Raw genomic sequence first — 16610 nt, 5'->3', positions numbered from 1 at the left:
CTCCTAGTCTCCTAGTCTCCTGTCTCCTGTCTCCTGTCTCCTGTCTCCTGTCTCCTGGTATCCTGTCTCCTTGTCTCCTAGTCTCCTTTCTCCTTGTCTCCTGTCTCCTAGTCTCCTGTCTCCTGTCTCCTAGTATCCTGTCTCCTTGTCTCCTAGTCTCCTTTCTCCTTGTCTCCTAGTCTCCTGTCTCCTTGTCTCCTGTCTCCTGGTCTCCTTGTCTCCTTGTCTCCTAGTCTCCTGTCTCCTAGTCTCCTGTCTCCTGGTCTCCTTGTCTCCTTGTCTCATAGTCTCTTGTCTCCTAGTCTCTTGTCTCCTGTCCCCTTGTCTCCTGTCTCCTAGTCTCCTGTCTCCTTGTCTCCTAGTCTCCTTTCTCCTTGTCTCCTAGTCTCCTGTCTCCTGTCTCCTTGTCTCCTGTCTCCTAGTCTCCTGTCTCCTGTCTCCTAGTATCCTGTCTCCTTGTCTCCTAGTCTCCTTTCTCCTTGTCTCCTAGTCTCCTGTCTCCTTGTCTCCTGTCTCCTGGTCTCCTTGTCTCCTTGTCTCCTAGTCTCCTGTCTCCTAGTCTCCTGTCTCCTAGTCTCCTGTCTCCTTGTCTCCTGTCTCCTGGTCTCCTTGTCTCCTTGTCTCCTAGTCTCTTGTCTCCTATTCTCTTGTCTCCTGTCCCCTTGTCTCCTGTCTCCTAGTCTCCTGTCTCCTTGTCTCCTAGTCTCCTTTCTCCTTGTCTCCTAGTCTCCTGTCTCCTAGTCTCCTTTCTCCTTGTCTCCTAGTCTCCTGTCTCCTGTCTCCTTGTCTCCTGTCTCCTAGTATCCTGTCTCCTTGTCTCCTAGTCTCCTTTCTCCTTGTCTCCTAGTCTCCTGTCTCCTTGTCTCCTAGTCTCCTTTCTCCTTGTCTCCTAGTCTCCTGTCTCCTTGTCTCCTGTCTCCTGGTCTCCTTGTCTCCTTGTCTCCTAGTCTCCTGTCTCATGTCTCCTAGTCTCCTGTCTCCTAGTCTCCTGTCTCCTGTCTCCTAGTCTCCTGTCTCCTGTCTCCTAGTCTCCTAGTCTCCTGTCTCCTTGTCTCCTTGTCTCCTGGTCTCCTTGTCTCCTTTTCTCCTTTCTCCTGTCTTCTGTCTCCTAGTCTCCTAGTCTCCTGTCTCCTTGTCTCCTAGTCTCCTAGTCTCCTGTCTCCTAGTCTCCTGTCTCCTTGTCTCCTAGTCTCCTGTCTCCTGTCTCCTGTCTCCTAGTCTCCTAGTCTCCTGTCTCCTTGTCTCCTTGTCTCCTGGTCTCCTTGTCTCCTTTTCTCCTGTCTCCTAGTCTCCTTGTCTCCTGTCTCCTAGTCTCCTGTTTCCTGTCTCCTAGTCTCCTGTCTCCTTGTCTCCTAGTCTCCTAGTCTCCTGTCTCCTAGTCTCCTGCCTCCTGTCTTCTGTCTCCTTGTCTCCTGTCTCCTTGTCTCCTGTCTCCTAGTCTCCTTGTCTCCTAGTCTCCTGTTTCCTGTCTTCTGTCTCCTTGTCTCCTTGTCTCCTGTCTCCTTGTCTCCTGTCTCATAGTCTCCTTGTCTCCTAGTCTTCTGTCTCCTAGTCTCCTGTCTCCTTGTCTCCTAGTCTCATGTCTCCTTGTCTCCTGTCTCCTAGTCTCCTGTCTCCTGTCTCCTAGTCTCCTGTCTCCTAGTCTCCTGTCTCCTTGTCTCCTAGTCTCCTTTCTCCTTGTCTCCTAGTCTCCTGTCTCCTGTCTCCTAGTCTCCTAGTCTCCTGTCTCCTGTCTCCTGTCTCCTAGTCTCCTAGTCTCCTGTCTCCTGTCTCCTGTCTCCTTGTCTCTTAGTCTCCTGGTCTCCTTGTCTCCTAGTCTCCTAGTCTCCTGTCTCCTGTCTCCTGTCTCCTTATCTCTTAGTCTCCTGGTCTCCTTGTCTCCTTGTCTCCTAGTCTCCTGTCTCCTGTCTCCTAGTCTCCTTGTCTCCTGTCTCCTAGTCTCCTGTTTCCTGTCTCCTGTCTCCTTGTCTCCTGTCTCATGTCTTCTGTCTCCTAGTCTCCTGTCTCCTTGTCTCCTAGTCTCCTGACTCCTAGTCTCCTGTCTCCTAGTTTCCTTGTCTCTTAGTCTCCTGTCTCCTGTCTCCTTGTCTCCTAGTCTCCTGTCTCCTAGTCTCCTGTCTCCTAGTCTCCTGTCTCCTTGTCTCCTTGTCTCCTGTCTCCTAGTCTCCTGTCTCCTGTCTCCTAGTCTCCTGTCTCCTGTCTCCTAGTCTCCTGTCTCCTAGTCTCCTGTCTCCTTGTCTCTTAGTCTCCTGGCTCCTGTCTCCTTGTCTCTTAGTATCCTGTCTCCTGTCTCCTTGTCTCCTAGTCTCCTGTCTCCTAGTCTCCTGTCTCCTAGTCTCCTGTCTCCTTGTCTCCTTGTCTCCTGTCTCCTAGCTCCTGTCTCCTAGTCTCCTGTCTCCTAGTCTCCTGTCTCCTGTCTCCTTGTCTCTTAGTCTCCTGGCTCATGTCTCCTTGTCTCTTAGTCTCCTGGTCTCCTTGTCTCCTTGTCTCCTAGTCTCCTGTCTCCTTGTCTCCTTGTCTCCTAGTCTCCTGTCTCCTTGTCTCCTGTCTCCTAGTCTCCTTGTCTCCTAGTCTCCTGTTTCCTGTCTCCTGTCTCCTTGTCTCCTTGTCTCCTGTCTCCTAGTCTCCTGTCTCCTGTCTCCTAGTCTCCTGTCTCCTAGTCTCCTGTCTCCTAGTCTCCTTGTCTCTTAGTCTCCTGTCTCCTGTCTCCTTGTCTCCTAGTCTCCTGTCTCCTAGTCTCCTAGTCTCCTGTCTCCTAGTCTCCTGTCTCCTTGTCTCCTTGTCTCCTGTCTCCTAGTCTCCTGTCTCCTAGTCTCCTGTCTCCTTGTCTCTTAATCTCCTGGTCTCCTTGTCTCCTAGTCTCCTTGTCTCTTGTCTCCTAGTCTCTTGTCTCCTGTCCCCTTGTCTCCTGTCTCCTAGTCTCCTGTCTCCTTGTCTCCTGTCTCCTTGTCTCTTAGTCTCCTGTCTCCTTGTCTCCTGTCTCCTAGTCTCCTGTCTCCTGTCTCCTAGTATCCTGTCTCCTTGTCTCCTAGTCTCCTGTCTCCTTGTCTCCTGTCTCCTAGTCTCCTAGTCTCCTTTCTCCTTGTCTCCTAGTCTCCTGTCTCCTTGTCTCCTGTCTCCTGGTCTCCTTGTCTCCTTGTCTCCTAGTCTCCTTGTCTCTTGTCTCCTAGTCTCTTGTCTCCTGTCCCCTTGTCTCCTGTCTCCTAGTCTCCTGTCTCCTTGTCTCCTAGTCTCCTGTCTCCTAGTCTCCTTTCTCCTAGTTTCTTGTCTCCTAGTCTCCTGTCTCCTTGTCTCCTGTCTCCTAGTCCCTTGTATTCTGTCTCCTTGTCTCCTAGTCTCCTAGTCTCCTGTCTCCTTGTCTCCTTGTCTCCTGGTCTCCTTGTCTCCTTTTCTCCTTTCTCCTGTCTTCTGTCTCCTAGTCTCCTAGTCTCCTGTCTCCTTGTCTCCTTGTCTCCTAGTCTCCTAGTCTCCTGTCTCCTAGTCTCCTGTCTCCTTGTCTCCTAGTCTCCTGTCTCCTGTCTCCTAGTCTCCTAGTCTCCTGTCTCCTTGTCTCCTTGTCTCCTGGTCTCCTTGTCTCCTTTTCTCCTGTCTCCTAGTCTCCTTGTCTCCTGTCTCCTAGTCTCCTGTTTCCTGTCTCCTAGTCTCCTGTCTCCTTGTCTCCTAGTCTCCTAGTCTCCTGCCTCCTGTCTTCTGTCTCCTAGTCTCCTTGTCTCCTAGTCTCCTGTTTCCTGTCTTCTGTCTCCTTGTCTCCTTGTCTAATGCCTCCTGTCTTCTGTCTCCTAGTCTCCTTGTCTCCTGTCTCCTTGTCTCCTGTCTCCTAGTCTCCTTGTCTCCTAGTCTTCTGTCTCCTAGTCTCCTGTCTCCTTGTCTCCTAGTCTCATGTCTCCTTGTCTCCTGTCTCCTAGTCTCCTGTCTCCTAGTCTCCTGTCTCCTGTCTCCTAGTCTCCTAGTCTCCTGTCTCCTGTCTCCTGTCTCCTTGTCTCTTAGTCTCCTGGTCTCCTTGTCTCCTAGTCTCCTAGTCTCCTGTCTCCTGTCTCCTGTCTCCTTGTCTCTTAGTCTCCTGGTCTCCTTGTCTCCTTGTCTCCTAGTCTCCTGTCTCCTGTCTCCTTGTCTCCTGTCTCCTAGTCTCCTGTTTCCTGTCTCCTGTCTCCTTGTCTCCTGTCTCCTAGTCTCCTGTCTCATGTCTTCTGTCTCCTAGTCTCCTGTCTCCTTGTCTCCTAGTCTCCTGTCTCCTTGTCTCCTAGTCTCCTTGTCTCCTGTCTCCTAGTCTCCTGTCTCCTAGTCTCCTGTCTCCTGTCTTCTGTCTCCTAATCTCCTGTCTCCTTGTCTCCTAGTCTCCTGTCTCCTTGTCTCCTTGTCTCCTAGTCTCCTGTCTCCTAGTCTCCTGTTTCCTGTCTCCTAGTCTCCTGTCTCCTTGTCTCCTAGTCTCCTGTCTCCTGTCTCCTGTCTCCTAGTCTCCTGTCTCCTGTCTTCTGTCTCCTAGTCTCCTGTCTCCTTGTTTCCTAGTCTCCTTGTCTCTTTGTCTCTTAGTCTCCTGGTCTCCTGTCTTCTTGTCTCCTAGTCTCCTGTCTCCTGTCTCCTAGTCTCCTTGTCTCCTGTCTCCTAGTCTCCTGTTTCCTGTCTCCTGTCTCCTTGTCTCCTGTCTCCTAGTCTCCTGTCTCATGTCTTCTGTCTCCTAGTCTCCTGTCTCCTTGTCTCCTAGTCTCCTGTCTCCTAGTCTCCTGTCTCCTAGTTTCCTTGTCTCTTAGACTCCTGTCTCCTGTCTCCTTGTCTCCTAGTCTCCTGTCTCCTAGTCTCCTGTCTCCTAGTCTCCTGTCTCCTTGTCTCCTTGTCTCCTAGTCTCCTGTCTCCTGTCTCCTAGTCTCCTGTCTCCTGTCTCCTTGTCTCCTAGTCTCCTGTCTCCTAGTCTCCTGTCTCCTTGTCTCCTTGTCTCTTAGTCTCCTGGCTCCTGTCTCCTTGTCTCTTAGTATCCTGTCTCCTGTCTCCTTGTCTCCTAGTCTCCTGTCTCCTAGTCTCCTGTCTCCTAGTCTCCTGTCTCCTAGTCTCCTGTCTCCTGTCTCCTTGTCTCTTAGTCTCCTGGCTCATGTCTCCTTGTCTCTTAGTCTCCTGGTCTCCTTGTCTCCTGTCTCCTTGTCTCCTTGTCTCCTTGTCTCCTAGTCTCCTGTCTCCTTGTCTCCTGTCTCCTAGTCTCCTTGTCTCCTAGTCTCCTGTTTCCTGTCTCCTGTCTCCTTGTCTCCTTGTCTCCTGTCTCCTAGTCTCCTGTCTCCTGTCTCCTAGTCTCCTGTCTCCTAGTCTCCTTGTCTCTTAGTCTCCTGTCTCCTGTCTCCTTGTCTCCTGTCTCCTGTCTCCTTGTCTCCTAGTCTCCTGTCTCCTAGTCTCCTAGTCTCCTGTCTCCTAGTCTCTTGTCTCCTTGTCTCCTGTCTCCTAGTCTCCTGTCTCCTAGTCTCCTGTCTCCTTGTCTATTAATCTCCTGGTCTCCTTGTCTCCTAGTCTCCTTGTCTCTTGTCTCCTAGTCTCTTGTCTCCTGTCCCCTTGTCTCCTGTCTCCTAGTCTCCTGTCTTCTTGTCTCCTGTCTCCTAGTCTCCTTGTCTCCTGTCTCCTGTCTCCTTGTCTCCTGTCTCCTAGTCTCCTGTCTCCTGTCTCCTAGTATCCTGTCTCCTTGTCTCCTAGTCTCCTGTCTCCTTGTCTCCTGTCTCCTAGTCTCCTAGTCTCCTTTCTCCTTGTCTCCTAGTCTCCTGTCTCCTTGTCTCCTGTCTCCTGGTCTCCTTGTCTCCTTGTCTCCTAGTCTCCTTGTCTCTTGTCTCCTAGTCTCTTGTCTCCTGTCCCCTTGTCTCCTGTCTCCTAGTCTCCTGTCTCCTTGTCTCCTAGTCTCCTGTCTCCTAGTCTCCTGTCTCCTTTCTCCTAGTTTCCTGTCTCCTTGTCTCCTAGTCTCCTGTCTCCTTGTCTCCTGTCTCCTAGTCCCCTGTATTCTGTCTCCTTGTCTCCTAGTCTCCTTGTCTCTTAGTCTCCTTGTCTCCTGTCTCCTTGTCTCCTAGTCTCCTGTCTCCTAGTCTCCTGTCTCCTAGTCTCCTGTCTCCTAGTCTCCTGTCTCCTGTCTCCTAGTCTCCTAGTCTCCTAGTCTTCTGTCTCCTTGTCTCCTAGTCTCCTAGTCTCCTAGTCTCCTGTCTCCTTGTCTCTTAATCTCCTGGTCTCCTTGTCTCCTAGTCTCCTTGTCTCTTGTCTCCTAGTCTCTTGTCTCCTGCCCCTTGTCTCCTGTCTCCTAGTCTCCTGTCTCCTTGTCTCCTGTCTCCTAGTCTCCTAGTCTCCTGTCTCCTGTCTCCTGTCTCCTGTCTCCTAGTATCCTGTCTCCTTGTCTCCTAGTCTCCTTTCTCCTTGTCTCCTAGTCTCCTGTCTCCTTGTCTCCTGTCTCCTAGTCTCCTAGTCTCCTGTCTCCTGTCTCCTAGTATCCTGTCTCCTTGTCTCCTAGTCTCCTTTCTCCTTGTCTCCTGTCTCCTAGTCTCCTGTCTCCTGTCTCCTAGTATCCTGTCTCCTTGTCTCCTAGTCTCCTTTCTCCTTGTCTCCTAGTCTCCTGTCTCCTTGTCTCCTGTCTCCTGGTCTCCTTGTCTCCTTGTCTCCTTGTCTCCTAGTCTCCTGTCTCCTAGTCTCCTGTCTCCTTGTCTCCTGTCTCCTGGTCTCCTTGTCTCCTTGTCTCCTAGTCTCCTGTCTCCTAGTCTCCTGTCTCCTGGTCTCCTTGTCTCCTTGTCTCCTAGTCTCTTGTCTCCTAGTCTCTTGTCTCCTGTCCCCTTGTCTCCTGTCTCCTAGTCTCCTGTCTCCTTGTCTCCTAGTCTCCTTTCTCCTTGTCTCCTGTCTCCTGGTCTCCTTGTCTCCTTGTCTCCTAGTCTCCTTGTCTCTTGTCTCCTAGTCTCTTGTCTCCTGTCCCCTTGTCTCCTGTCTCCTAGTCTCCTGTCTCCTTGTCTCCTGTCTCCTAGTCTCCTGTCTCCTGTCTCCTAGTCTCCTAGTTTCCTGTCTCCTTGTCTCCTAGTCTCCTGTCTCCTTGTCTCCTGTCTCCTAGTCCCCTGTATTCTGTCTCCTTGTCTCCTAGTCTCCTTGTCTCTTAGTCTCCTTGTCTCCTGTCTCCTTGTCTCCTAGTCTCCTGTCTCCATGTCTCCTAGTCTCCTGTCTCCTAGTCTCCTGTCTCCTAGTCTCCTGTCTCCTAGTCTCCTGTCTTCTGTCTCCTAGTCTCCTAGTCTCCTAGTCTTCTGTCTCCTTGTCTCCTAGTCTCCTAGTCTCCTGTCTCCTTGTCTCTTAATCTCCTGGTCTCCTTGTCTCTTGTCTCCTAGTCTCTTGTCTCCTGTCCCCTTGTCTCCTGTCTCCTAGTCTCCTGTCTCCTTGTCTCCTGTCTCCTTGTCTCCTAGTCTCCCGTCTCCTGTCTCCTGTCTCCTAGTATCCTGTCTCCTTGTCTCCTAGTCTCCTTTCTCCTTGTCTCCTAGTCTCCTGTCTCCTGTCTCATTGTCTCCTTGTCTCCTTGTCTCCTAGTCTCCTGTCTCCTTGTCTCCTGTCTCCTAGTATCCTTGTCTCCTAGTCTCCTGTTTCCTGTCTCCTGTCTCCTTGTCTCCTTGTCTCCTGTCTCCTAGTCTCCTGTCTCCTGTCTCCTAGTCTCCTGTCTCCTGTCTCCTTGTCTCCTGTCTCCTAGTCTCCTGTCTCCTTGTCTCCTAGTCTCCTGTCTCCTAGTCTCCTGTCTCCTTGTCTCCTGTCTCCTAGTCCCCTGTATTCTGTCTCCTTGTCTCCTAGTCTCCTTGTCTCTTAGTCTCCTTGTCTCCTGTCTCCTTGTCTCCTAGTCTCCTGTCTCCTAGTCTCCTGTCTCCTAGTCTCCTGTCTCCTAGTCTCCTGTCTCCTGTCTCCTAGTCTCCTAGTCTCCTAGTCTTCTGTCTCCTTGTCTCCTAGTCTCCTAGTCTCCTGTCTCCTTGTCTCTTAATCTCCTGGTCTCCTTGTCTCCTAGTCTCCTTGTCTCTTGTCTCCTAGTCGCCTAGTCTCCTGTCTCCTTGTCTCCTGGTCTCCTTGTCTCCTTTTCTCCTGTCTCCTATTCTCCTTGTCTCCTGTCTCCTAGTCTCCTGTCTCCTGTCTCCTAGTATCCTGTCTCCTTGTCTCCTAGTCTCCTTTCTCCTTGTCTCCTAGTCTCCTGTCTCCTTGTCTCCTGTCTCCTGGTCTGCTTGTCTCCTTGTCTCCTAGTCTCCTGTCTCCTAGTCTCCTGTCTCCTTGTCTCCTGTCTCCTGGTCTCCTTGTCTCCTAGTCTCCTAGTCTCTTGTCTCCTAGTCTCCTGTCTCCTTGTCTCTTAATCTCCTGGTCTCCTTGTCTCCTAGTCTCCTTGTCTCTTGTCTCCTAGTCTCTTGTCTCCTGTCCCCTTGTCTCCTGTCTCCTAGTCTCCTGTCTCCTTGTCTCCTGTCTCCTAGTCTCCTAGTCTCCTGTCTCCTGTCTCCTGTCTCCTGTCTCCTAGTATCCTGTCTCCTTGTCTCCTAGTCTCCTTTCTCCTTGTCTCCTAGTCTCCTGTCTCCTTGTCTCCTGTCTCCTAGTCTCCTAGTCTCCTGTCTCCTGTCTCCTGTCTCCTAGTATCCTGTCTCCTTGTCTCCTAGTCTCCTTTCTCCTTGTCTCCTGTCTCCTAGTCTCCTGTCTCCTGTCTCCTAGTATCCTGTCTCCTGTCTCCTTGTCTCCTAGTATCCTGTCTCCTTGTCTCCTAGTCTCCTTTCTCCTTGTCTCCTAGTCTCCTGTCTCCTTGTCTCCTGTCTCCTGGTCTGCTTGTCTCCTTGTCTCCTAGTCTCCTGTCTCCTAGTCTCCTGTCTCCTTGTCTCCTGTCTCCTGGTCTCCTTGTCTCCTTGTCTCCTAGTCTCCTGTCTCCTAGTCTCCTGTCTCCTGGTCTCCTTGTCTCCTTGTCTCCTAGTCTCTTGTCTCCTAGTCTCTTGTCTCCTGTCCCCTTGTCTCCTGTCTCCTAGTCTCCTGTCTCCTTGTCTCCTAGTCTCCTTTCTCCTTGTCTCCTGTCTCCTGGTCTCCTTGTCTCCTTGTCTCCTAGTCTCCTTGTCTCTTGTCTCCTAGTCTCTTGTCTCCTGTCCCCTTGTCTCCTGTCTCCTAGTCTCCTGTCTCCTTGTCTCCTGTCTCCTAGTCTCCTGTCTCCTTTCTCCTAGTTTCCTGTCTCCTTGTCTCCTAGTCTCCTGTCTCCTTGTCTCCTGTCTCCTAGTCCCCTGTATTCTGTCTCCTTGTCTCCTAGTCTCCTTGTCTCTTAGTCTCCTTGTCTCCTGTCTCCTTGTCTCCTAGTCTCCTGTCTCCATGTCTCCTAGTCTCCTGTCTCCTAGTCTCCTGTCTCCTAGTCTCCTGTCTCCTAGTCTCCTGTCTTCTGTCTCCTAGTCTCCTAGTCTCCTAGTCTTCTGTCTCCTTGTCTCCTAGTCTCCTAGTCTCCTGTCTCCTTGTCTCTTAATCTCCTGGTCTCCTTGTCTCTTGTCTCCTAGTCTCTTGTCTCCTGTCCCCTTGTCTCCTGTCTCCTAGTCTCCTGTCTCCTTGTCTCCTGTCTCCTAGTCTCCTAGTCTCCCGTCTCCTGTCTCCTGTCTCCTAGTATCCTGTCTCCTTGTCTCCTAGTCTCCTTTCTCCTTGTCTCCTAGTCTCCTGTCTCCTTGTCTCCTGTCTCCTAGTCTCCTAGTCTCCTGTCTCCTGTCTCCTGTCTCATTGTCTCCTTGTCTCCTTGTCTCCTAGTCTCCTGTCTCCTTGTCTCCTGTCTCCTAGTATCCTTGTCTCCTAGTCTCCTGTTTCCTGTCTCCTGTCTCCTTGTCTCCTTGTCTCCTGTCTCCTAGTCTCCTGTCTCCTGTCTCCTAGTCTCCTGTCTCCTGTCTCCTTGTCTCCTGTCTCCTAGTCTCCTGTCTCCTTGTCTCCTAGTCTCCTGTCTCCTAGTCTCCTGTCTCCTTTCTCCTAGTTTCCTGTCTCCTTGTCTCCTAGTCCCCTGTATTCTGTCTCCTTGTCTCCTAGTCTCCTTGTCTCTTAGTCTCCTTGTCTCCTGTCTCCTTGTCTCCTAGTCTCCTGTCTCCTAGTCTCCTGTCTCCTAGTCTCCTGTCTCCTAGTCTCCTGTCTCCTGTCTCCTAGTCTCCTAGTCTCCTAGTCTTCTGTCTCCTTGTCTCCTAGTCTCCTAGTCTCCTGTCTCCTTGTCTCTTAATCTCCTGGTCTCCTTGTCTCCTAGTCTCCTTGTCTCTTGTCTCCTAGTCTCTTGTCTCCTGTCCCCTTGTCTCCTGTCTCCTAGTCTCCTGTCTCCTTGTCTCCTGTCTCCTAGTCTCCTAGTCTCCTGTCTCCTGTCTCCTGTCTCCTGTCTCCTAGTATCCTGTCTCCTTGTCTCCTAGTCTCCTTTCTCCTTGTCTCCTAGTCTCCTGTCTCCTTGTCTCCTGTCTCCTAGTCTCCTAGTCTCCTGTCTCCTGTCTCCTGTCTCCTAGTATCCTGTCTCCTTGTCTCCTAGTCTCCTTTCTCCTTGTCTCCTGTCTCCTAGTCTCCTGTCTCCTGTCTCCTAGTATCCTGTCTCCTTGTCTCCTAGTCTCCTTTCTCCTTGCCTCCTAGTCTCCTGTCTCCTTGTCTCCTGTCTCCTGGTCTGCTTGTCTCCTTGTCTCCTAGTCTCCTGTCTCCTAGTCTCCTGTCTCCTTGTCTCCTGTCTCCTGGTCTCCTTGTCTCCTTGTCTCCTAGTCTCCTGTCTCCTAGTCTCCTGTCTCCTGGTCTCCTTGTCTCCTTGTCTCCTAGTCTCTTGTCTCCTAGTCTCTTGTCTCCTGTCCCCTTGTCTCCTGTCTCCTAGTCTCCTGTCTCCTTGTCTCCTAGTCTCCTTTCTCCTTGTCTCCTGTCTCCTGGTCTCCTTGTCTCCTTGTCTCCTAGTCTCCTTGTCTCTTGTCTCCTAGTCTCTTGTCTCCTGTCCCCTTGTCTCCTGTCTCCTAGTCTCCTGTCTCCTTGTCTCCTGTCTCCTAGTCTCCTGTCTCCTTTCTCCTAGTTTCCTGTCTCCTTGTCTCCTAGTCTCCTGTCTCCTTGTCTCCTGTCTCCTAGTCCCCTGTATTCTGTCTCCTTGTCTCCTAGTCTCCTTGTCTCTTAGTCTCCTTGTCTCCTGTCTCCTTGTCTCCTAGTCTCCTGTCTCCTAGTCTCCTGTCTCCTAGTCTCCTGTCTTCTGTCTCCTAGTCTCCTAGTCTCCTAGTCTTCTGTCTCCTTGTCTCCTAGTCTCCTAGTCTCCTGTCTCCTTGTCTCTTAATCTCCTGGTCTCCTTGTCTCTTGTCTCCTAGTCTCTTGTCTCCTGTCCCCTTGTCTCCTGTCTCCTAGTCTCCTGTCTCCTTGTCTCCTGTCTCCTAGTCTCCTAGTCTCCCGTCTACTGTCTCCTGTCTCCTAGTATCCTGTCTCCTTGTCTCCTAGTCTCCTGTCTCCTTGTCTCCTGTCTCCTAGTCTCCTAGTCTCCTGTCTCCTGTCTCCTGTCTCATTGTCTCCTTGTCTCCTTGTCTCCTAGTCTCCTTGTCTCCTTGTCTCCTGTCTCCTAGTCTCCTGTCTCCTGTCTCCTAGTCTCCTGTCTCCTGTCTCCTTGTCTCCTAGTCTCCTGTCTCCTAGTCTCCTGTCTCCTAGTCTCCTGTCTCCTAGTCTCCTTGTCTCTTAGTCTCCTGTCTCCTGTCTCCTTGTCTCCTAGTCTCCTGTCTCCTAGTCTCCTGTCTCCTAGTCTCCTGTCTCCTTGTCTCCTTGTCTCCTGTCTCCTTGTCTCTTAATCTCCTGGTCTCCTTGTCTCCTTGTCTCCTAGTCTCCTGTCTCCTGTCTCCTAGTCTCCTGTCTCCTAGTCTCCTGTCTCCTGTCTCCTAGTCTCCTGTCTCCTGTCTTCTGTCTCCTAGTCTCCTAGTCTCCTGTCTCCTTGTCTCCTTGTCTCCTGGTCTCCTTGTCTCCTTTTCTCCTGTCTTCTGTCTCCTAGTCTCCTAGTCTCCTGTCTCCTTGTCTCCTTGTCTCCTAGTCTCCTAGTCTCCTAGTCTCCTGTCTCCTTGTCTCCTAGTCTCCTGTCTCCTGTCTCCTGTCTCCTTGTCTCCTGGTCTCCTTGTCTCCTTTTCTCCTGTCTCCTATTCTCCTTGTCTCCTGTCTCCTAGTCTCCTGTTTCCTGTCTCCTAGTCTCCTGTCTCCTGTCTCCTAGTATCCTGTCTCCTTGTCTCCTAGTCTCCTTTCTCCTTGTCTCCTAGTCTCCTGTCTCCTTGTCTCCTGTCTCCTGGTCTCTTTGTCTCCTTGTCTTCTAGTCTCCTGTCTCCTAGTCTCCTGTCTCCTGGTCTCCTTGTCTCCTTGTCTCCTAGTCTCTTGTCTCCTAGTCTCTTGTCTCCTGTCCCCTTGTCTCCTGTCTCCTAGTCTCCTGTCTCCTTGTCTCCTAGTCTCCTTTCTCCTTGTCTCCTGTCTCCTGGTCTCCTTGTCTCCTTGTCTCCTAGTCTCCTTGTCTCTTGTCTCCTAGTCTCTTGTCTCCTGTCCCCTTGTCTCCTGTCTCCTAGTCTCCTGTCTCCTTGTCTCCTGTCTCCTAGTCTCCTGTCTCCTTTCTCCTAGTTTCCTGTCTCCTTGTCTCCTAGTCTCCTGTCTCCTTGTCTCCTGTCTCCTAGTCCCCTGTATTCTGTCTCCTTGTCTCCTAGTCTCCTTGTCTCTTAGTCTCCTTGTCTCCTGTCTCCTTGTCTCCTAGTCTCCTGTCTCCATGTCTCCTAGTCTCCTGTCTCCTAGTCTCCTGTCTCCTTGTCTCCTGTCTCCTGGTCTCCTTGTCTCCTTGTCTTCTAGTCTCCTGTCTCCTAGTCTCCTGTCTCCTGGTCTCCTTGTCTCCTTGTCTCCTAGTCTCTTGTCTCCTAGTCTCTTGTCTCCTGTCCCCTTGTCTCCTGTCTCCTAGTCTCCTGTCTCCTTGTCTCCTAGTCTCCTTTCTCCTTGTCTCCTGTCTCCTGGTCTCCTTGTCTCCTTGTCTCCTAGTCTCCTTGTCTCTTGTCTCCTAGTCTCTTGTCTCCTGTCCCCTTGTCTCCTGTCTCCTAGTCTCCTGTCTCCTTGTCTCCTGTCTCCTAGTCTCCTGTCTCCTTTCTCCTAGTTTCCTGTCTCCTTGTCTCCTAGTCTCCTGTCTCCTTGTCTCCTGTCTCCTAGTCCCCTGTATTCTGTCTCCTTGTCTCCTAGTCTCCTTGTCTCTTAGTCTCCTTGTCTCCTGTCTCCTTGTCTCCTAGTCTCCTGTCTCCATGTCTCCTAGTCTCCTGTCTCCTAGTCTCCTGTCTCCTAGTCTCCTGTCTCCTAGTCTCCTGTCTTCTGTCTCCTAGTCTCCTAGTCTCCTAGTCTTCTGTCTCCTTGTCTCCTAGTCTCCTAGTCTCCTGTCTCCTTGTCTCTTAATCTCCTGGTCTCCTTGTCTCCTAGTCTCCTTGTCTCTTGTCTCCTAGTCTCTTGTCTCCTGTCCCCTTGTCTCCTGTCTCCTAGTCTCCTGTCTCCTTGTCTCCTGTCTCCTAGTCTCCTAGTCTCCTGTCTCCTGTCTCCTGTCTCCTAGTATCCTGTCTCCTTGTCTCCTAGTCTCCTTTCTCCTTGTCTCCTAGTCTCCTGTCTCCTTGTCTCCTGTCTCCTAGTCTCCTAGTCTCCTGTCTCCTGTCTCCTGTCTCCTGTCTCCTTGTCTCCTTGTCTCCTTGTCTCCTAGTCTCCTGTCTCCTTGTCTCCTGTCTCCTAGTATCCTTGTCTCCTAGTCTCCTGTTTCCTGTCTCCTGTCTCCTTGTCTCCTTGTCTCCTGTCTCCTAGTCTCCTGTCTCCTGTCTCCTAGTCTCCTGTCTCCTGTCTCCTTGTCTCCTAGTCTCCTGTCTCCTAGTCTCCTGTCTCCTAGTCTCCTGTCTCCTTGTCTCTTAGTCTCCTGTCTCCTGTCTCCTTGTCTCCTAGTCTCCTGTCTCCTAGTCTCCTAGTCTCCTGTCTCCTGTCTCCTTGTCTCCTAGTCTCCTGTCTCCTAGTCTCCTGTCTCCTAGTCTCCTGTCTCCTTGTCTCCTTGTCTCCTGTCTCCTTCTCTCTTAATCTCCTGGTCTCCTTGTCTCCTGGTCTCCTTGTCTCCTTGTCTCCTAGTATCCTGTCTCCTGTCTCCTAGTCTCCTGTCTCCTAGTCTCCTGTCTCCTGTCTCCTAGTCTCCTGTCTCCTGTCTTCTGTCTCCTAGTCTCCTAGTCTCCTGTCTCCTTGTCTCCTGGTCTCCTTGTCTCCTTTTCTCCTTTCTCCTGTCTTCTGTCTCCTAGTCTCCTAGTCTCCTGTCTCCTTGTCTCCTTGTCTCCTAGTCTCCTAGTCTCCTGTCTCCTAGTCTCCTGTCTCCTTGTCTCCTAGTCTCCTGTCTCCTGTCTCCTGTCTCCTAGTCGCCTAGTCTCCTGTCTCCTTGTCTCCTTGTCTCCTGGTCTCCTTGTCTGCTTTTCTCCTGTCTCCTATTCTCCTTGTCTCCTGTCTCCTAGTCTCCTGTTTCCTTTCTCCTAGTCTCCTGTCTCCTTGTCTCCTAGTCTCCTAGTCTCCTGTCTCCTAGTCTCCTGCCTCCTGTCTTCTGTCTCCTAGTCTCCTTGTCTCCTGTCTCCTTGTCTCCTGTCTCCTAGTCTCCTAGTCTCCTTTCTCCTGTCTCCTTGTCTCCTTGTCTCATGCCTCCTGTCTTCTGTCTCCTAGTCTCCTTGTCTCCTGTCTCCTAGTCTCCTTGTCTCCTAGTCTTCTGTCTCCTAGTCTTCTGTCTCCTAGTCTCCTGTCTCCTTGTCTCCTAGTCTCATGTCTCCTTGTCTCCTGTCTCCTAGTCTCCTGTCTCCTAGTCTCCTGTCTCCTTGTCTCCTAGTCTCCTTTCTCCTTGTCTCCTAGTCTCCTGTCTCCTGTCTCCTGTCTCCTAGTCTCCTAGTCTCCTGTCTCCTGTCTCCTGTCTCCTTGTCTCTTAGTCTCCTGGTCTCCTTGTCTCCTAGTCTCCTAGTCTCCTGTCTCCTGTCTCCTGTCTCCTGTCTCCTTGTCTCTTAGTCTCCTGGTCTCCTGGTCTCCTAGTCTCCTAGTCTCCTAGTCTCCTGTCTCCTGTCTCCTTGTCTCTTAGTCTCCTGGTCTCCTTGTCTCCTGTCTCCTAGTCTCCTGTCTCATGTCTTCTGTCTCCTAGTCTCCTGTCTCCTTGTCTCCTAGTCTCCTGTCTCCTAGTCTCCTGTCTCCTAGTCTCCTTGTCTCTTAGTCTCCTGTCTCCTGTCTCCTTGTCTCCTAGTCTCCTGTCTCCTAGTCTCCTGTCTCCTTGTCTCCTTGTCTCCTGTCTCCTAGTCTCCTGTCTCCTGTCTCCTAGTCTCCTGTCTCCTGTCTCCTTGTCTCCTAGTCTCCTGTCTCCTAGTCTCCTGTCTCCTTGTCTCCTTGTCTCTTAGTCTCCTGGCTCCTGTCTCCTTGTCTCTTAGTCTCCTGTCTCCTGTCTCCTTGTCTCCTAGTCTCCTGTCTCCTAGTCTCCTGTCTCCTAGTCTCCTGTCTCCTTGTCTCCTTGTCTCCTGTCTCCTAGCTCCTGTCTCCTAGTCTCCTGTCTCCTAGTCTCCTGTCTCCTTGTCTCCTTGTCTCCTGTCTCCTAGTCTCCTGTCTCCTAGTCTCCTGTCTCCTGTCTCCTTGTCTCCTAGTCTCCTGTCTCCTAGTCTCCTGTCTCCTTGTCTCTTAGTCTCCTGGCTCCTGTCTCCTTGTCTCTTAGTCTCCTGTCTCCTGTCTCCTTGTCTCCTAGTCTCCTGTCTCCTAGTCTCCTGTCTCCTAGTCTCCTGTCTCCTTGTCTCCTTGTCTCCTGTCTCCTAGCTCCTGTCTCCTAGTCTCCTGTCTCCTAGTCTCCTGTCTCCTGTCTCCTTGTCTCTTAGTCTCCTGGCTCATGTCTCCTTGTCTCTTAGTCTCCTGGTCTCCTTGTCTCCTAGTCTCCTGTCTCCTTGTCTCCTTGTCTCCTAGTCTCCTGTCTCCTTGTCTCCTGTCTCCTATTCTCCTTGTCTCCTAGTCTCCTGTTTCCTGTCTCCTGTCTCCTTGTCTCCTTGTCTCCTGTCTCCTAGTCTCCTGTCTCCTGTCTCCTAGTCTCCTGTCTCCTGTCTCCTTGTCTCCTAGTCTCCTGTCTCCTAGTCTCCTGTCTCCTAGTCTCCTTGTCTCTTAGTCTCCTGTCTCCTGTCTCCTAGTCTCCTGTCTCCTAGTCTCCTGTCTCCTAGTCTCCTGTCTCCTTGTCTCCTTGTCTCCTGTCTCCTAGTCTCCTGTCTCCTAGTCTCCTGTCTCCTTGTCTCTTAATCTCCTGGTCTCCTTGTCTCCTAGTCTCCTTGTCTCTTGTCTCCTAGTCTCTTGTCTCCTGTCCCCTTGTCTTCTGTCTCCTAGTCTCCTGTCTCCTTGTCTCCTGTCTCCTAGTCTCCTAGTCTCCTGTCTCCTGTCTCCTTGTCTCCTGTCTCCTGTCTCCTAGTATCCTGTCTCCTTGTCTCCTAGTCTCCTTTCTCCTTGTCTCCTAGTCTCCTGTCTCCTTGTCTCCTGTCTCCTGGTCTCCTTGTCTCCTAGTCTCCTTGTCTCCTAGTCTCTTGTCTCCTGTCCCCTTGTCTCCTGTCTCCTAGTCTCCTGTCTCCTTGTCTCCTAGTCTCCTTTCTCCTTGTCTCCTAGTCTCCTGTCTCCTTGTCTCCTAGTCTCCTGTATCCTGTCTCCTT

At 51.6% G+C, this 16610-nt stretch overlaps 1 protein-coding gene across 1 annotated transcript in view; it reads left to right on the top strand.

Moving 5' to 3' along the window:
* Positions 1-16610, top strand: part of lama2 (laminin, alpha 2) — a gene marked incomplete at both ends in the record, with an annotated part of 430348 nt that overhangs the window by 211674 nt on the left and 202064 nt on the right. The gene's annotated exons all lie outside the window — the stretch shown is intronic.

Source organism: Nansenia antarctica (genome assembly GCF_963989245.1).
Source record: "Nansenia antarctica genome assembly, chromosome: 6".
In the NCBI taxonomy this organism is placed as follows: Eukaryota; Metazoa; Chordata; class Actinopteri; order Argentiniformes; family Microstomatidae; genus Nansenia; species Nansenia antarctica.
The sequence above is the reverse complement of the archived record's forward strand: the minus strand, read 5'-3'. Positions and strand labels throughout refer to the sequence as shown.